This window comes from Schistocerca nitens, chromosome 3 (assembly GCF_023898315.1).
Source record: "Schistocerca nitens isolate TAMUIC-IGC-003100 chromosome 3, iqSchNite1.1, whole genome shotgun sequence".
Lineage (NCBI taxonomy): Eukaryota > Metazoa > Arthropoda > Insecta > Orthoptera > Acrididae > Schistocerca > Schistocerca nitens.
Genome location: NC_064616.1, coordinates 250,466,904 through 250,471,371, shown reverse-complemented (window position 1 = coordinate 250,471,371; position 4,468 = coordinate 250,466,904). Strand labels below are relative to the sequence as shown.

General features: G+C 41.0%; 1 pseudogene; it reads right to left on the bottom strand.

The window, feature by feature from the left end:
- Window positions 1-3,107: 3,107 nt before the first annotated feature.
- Window positions 3,108-4,039, bottom strand: LOC126248214 (peptidyl-prolyl cis-trans isomerase-like; annotated as a pseudogene).
- Between the last annotated feature and the right edge of the window lie 429 nt (window positions 4,040-4,468).

Here is a 4,468-nt window from a genome sequence, read left to right as displayed (position 1 = left end):
TGTAAGGGTGCCGCGGAAGACAAGCAAGGCGTCCTGCTACGAAAAGAAATGGCTTTCTAAGGCCATCACTCGTGGTTGTCAGGCCGTATGGCGCGCGACAGTCTGCTGTCCGGGGCGTCTCCAGACATGTCTTCGGCCTACAATCTCATTGACTGGAGTAGAATTTTCTTCAGTGATGAGCCCCACTTCGAACTGAGCCCGATGACCAGTAAAGACGTGTACGAAAACGGTCCAGACAGCGGTGAGATATCAACCTGACTGTCATTCGCCATACAGCCCGACAACCAGGAATAACGGTCTGGGGTGCCACTTATTTTCATAGCAGGACCCCTTTGGTTGTCATCTGCGGCACCCGTAGAGCCCAGCGGTACGTCGACGATAATCTATGTCCTGTTTTGTTGCCCTTCATGGCAAGCCACCCTGGCTTTCATTTCACCCAAGTGCACATGGCGAGAGTTTCTAATGTTTTTCATCTTGCTTGCCAAAACTTGTTTTGGCCAGCAAGGTCGCCTGACGTCTCCGCAATTGAGAACGTTTGGAGCATTATCGACAGAGCCCTCCAACTTGTTTGGGATTTTGACGATCTAACGGGCCAATTGGACAGAATTTTTGGCACGATATCCCTCAGGAGGACAACCAACAACTCCATCAATCAGTGCCCAGTCAACTGCTTGCCTAAGGGCCACAGGTGGACCAAACCGTTGTTGGCTTGCTCACTTTGTGAAGGTCTTTGCCTTGAGTAAACAATCCAATTTTTCTGAAACTGTAATCAGTTTTTGCTGTATGGATGATTCCTTCTTGGTGCGTCTTTTTTTGTTTTATAGTGTATATCAACGGAGTTCTGGAAGAATGGAATTCTAACATCATCAAGAAGATGGACCTGCGAAGGAAGAAATTTATTAAAACTATTATGTTTGCAGATGATGAAGAAAGTGTGATACAAGAAAATGTGTTTTAAATTGAAATACATTTCACAAACTTATCAAATAGTTATATCAGTAAATAAAACAAAAAGTAATGGCAATGGAAGGAAAACTCGTTAAAAAGAGCAAAACTAGTGATAGATAATAAAGTAATAGAGCAGGTAAATTCGTTTAAATATCTCGGGACACAGATAGTAATCCACAAAACTAATTCAATTGCGGTTAATAATAATAAGAATAACAAGCCGGAATCGTCCGCTTAAACACCACGGACAATTTGCTGTTCCATCACTGCCAGTTTGAACTTGTGTTCAGTCTACTATGATCTCGATGCCGACGAGACTGTAAGCCCTAATTTTCTTTTCGTCTTCCTGCCATGAGTGACCCCACAGTTTCTGATGTTTTTGTCGTATTCATCAATGCAGGTAAAAAAATAATGCAATATAAAAATTTCACAAGATTTTCTGGGAGTCTTTTATAAAGGTAAAAAAATATAATATAAAAATATCACAAAAATATCTACATCTACATCCATACTCCGCAAGCCACCCGACGGCGTGTGTCGGAGGGTACTATGAATACATCTATCGGTTCTCCCTTCTATTCCAGTCTCGTATTGTTCGTGGAAACAAAGATTGTCGGTATGCCTCTGTGTGGGCTCTAATCTCTCTGATTTTATACTCATGGTCTCCTCGCGAGATATACGTAGGAGGGACAAATATACTGCTTGACTCCTCAGTGAAGGTATGTTCTCGAAACTTCAACAAAAGCCCGTACCGAGCTACTGAGCGTCTCTCTTGCAGTCTCCCACTGGAGTTTATCTACCATCTCCGTAACGCTTTCGCGATTACTAAATGATCCTGTAACGAAGCGCGCTGCTCTCCGTTGGATCTTCTCTATCTCTTCTATCAACCCCATCTGGTACGGATCACACACCGGTGAGCAGTATTCAAGCAGTGGGCGAACAAGTGTACTGTAACCTACTTCCTTTGTTTTCGGATTGCATTTCAAATATGGCTCTGAGCACTATGGGACTTAACTTCTGAGGCCATCAGTCCCAAGACCTTAGAACTACTTAAACCTAACTAACCTAAGGACATCACACACATCCATGCCCGAGGCAGGATTCGAACCTGCGACCGTAGCGGTCGCGCGGTTCCAGGCTGTAGCGCCTAGAACCGCTCGGCCACTCCGGCCGGCGATTGCATTTCCTTAGGATTCTTCCAATGAATCTCAGTCTGGCATCTGCTTTACCGACGATTAATTTTATATGGTCATTCCATTTTAAATCACTCCTAATGCCTCCCCCAGATAATTTATGAAATTAACTGCTTCCAGTTGCTGACCTGCTATATTGCAGCTAAATGATAAAGGATCTTTCTTTCTATGTATTCGCAGCACATTATACATATGATGAGTTTATGGTAAATAAATGAATTTGAAAGGAATCTACATAATTTTTGTGGTAAAATTATTACGAATTCGTGATAGTAGAGATAATTGCAAGACACCTTTTAGCATTATTTGTTAAATAATTAAACATTATTACAATCGGAGACAAGTGTAATATTTTTATGACTATGTTGTTTAGCTGTTAACCAAAATACAGTGTATTACTCGTCGGGTGTAGATCGCCTTTGGTAACTGCATGTTCGATATGTGCATCGGCTCGTTCTTCATATACTCGTAGTGTCGGTGCTGTGAGGTGGTTGGGTGGTGTAGAGTTGTGTTTCTATTGTTAATGATGAAGACAGGAGAAAAGAAAAGACGAAGAGCGGCAGCCGGGAATACGCTTTTTCTCACATGCATCTACATTTATGCTCCTCAAACGACATTACGACGTGTGGCGGAAGGTAAATTGTGTACCTCATCTTGTAAACGGAAATAGTGCGCGGGGGGCAGGAGAAATGGATACCTCTCTAGAAAACTCGAATTTATATGGTTTTATCGTCATGATAACTTCGTGAGATGCACATCGTAGAAAGTAATATTTTGTTTCACTCTTCTTAGAACTTTTCTTTGGAATTTTAACAATAATTCTTTTCGGAATGAGATTTTCACTCTGCAGCGGAGTGTGCGCTGATATGAAACTTTCTGGTAGGTTAAAACTGTGTGCCGGACCGAAACTCGAACTCGGGACCTTTGCCTTTCGCTGGCAAGTACTCTACCATTTTTTTTGTTATTGTATATTATTTATTCACCTGAACTAGTGACAAGAACATTACAGAAAAAAGCAATATGAACTTTTGGATCAATGAACAAACAATTCAAGGAATGCGAAGTCAAATGAAAGTTCTTCACAGATTACATAAATGCCCATTAGATGAGAGTCAACTGTTTGAACCTGACAGAAGCTAAGTTCACATTGCACAACTATCTACAACATTCTAACTTCCAACTGTCAAAAACATTAGCTCGATACTGAAATAGTAGTGGTATTTCATCTAAAACAGGTTACTGGAATGATAAGACAAAACGTGTCTTCCATGAATTCGAATTTAAACACAATGCTGCAGTTAAATAGTATTAGTCTTTCCAGGATATTAAATGAGCTTTTGTATAAAGTAAAAGTATTCTTTCTCAAAATGCAGCAGGTAAAAGAAATGTTCTGCATAGAAGACAACATACTTAAAGTTGACCACAGTCATTGACTACAATCTTCTTCCTTGTTTTGCCAGTTTTTTAACTACATCCATGCCTTCAACGACTGATCCAAATACAACATGTCTCCTGTCCAGCCAACTAGTCTTTGCTGTCGTTATGAAAAACTGGCTGCCATTTGTATTTTGACCAGCATTAGCCAATGATAGAATTTCTGGTACAGTATGTTTTAGTGTGAAGTTTTCATCTTCTAATTTATTGCTATAAATTGCCATAAATAGGTTTTCCATCAGTGCCATTATGGTTTGTAAAGTCACCTCCTTGGCACGTGAAATTTGGGATAACTCTGTGAAATGTGCTGCCCTTATATCCAAATCTTTTTCTCCAGTGCAAAGAGCCCTAAAATTCTCAGCAGTCTTAGGCCCTACGTCCGCACGTAGCTCAATCACAATTCGTCCAATGGTCTGGCCATCAGCAGCCATATCGAAGAAAACTTTCGGACGGCTCATTTTCATAGCAAACCTTACAGAACTAGCACTCCTAAAAGAAAGGAGGTAGAGCACTTGCCCGCGAAAGGCAAAGGTCCCAAGTTCGAGTGTCGATACGGCACACAATAATTCTTTTCTTGATGCAGACCACCTCTCCTGAGCGTATGGTGGCGGAAGTGAATGAACATGTCTGTGAAGCTGTCGCGCGGACTGAAACGCACAGTTCATCTAGGAATCTTATGTATCCCCTAGGGTCCCAGAATGACGCAAAATACGATACTGAAGAATCGAGCCAGTGAGGGTTTTCTAAGATATTTATCTCGTGGATAAATTAAAATTCCTTGATTCCTCGAATGAATCTGTGTGGCATCAGTTTTTTCTAAAGTAATTTATGTGCTCTTTCCACCTTAAAACGTTCCAGAAGAATACGTATATACAGGTTGAAGCGAAATTTTC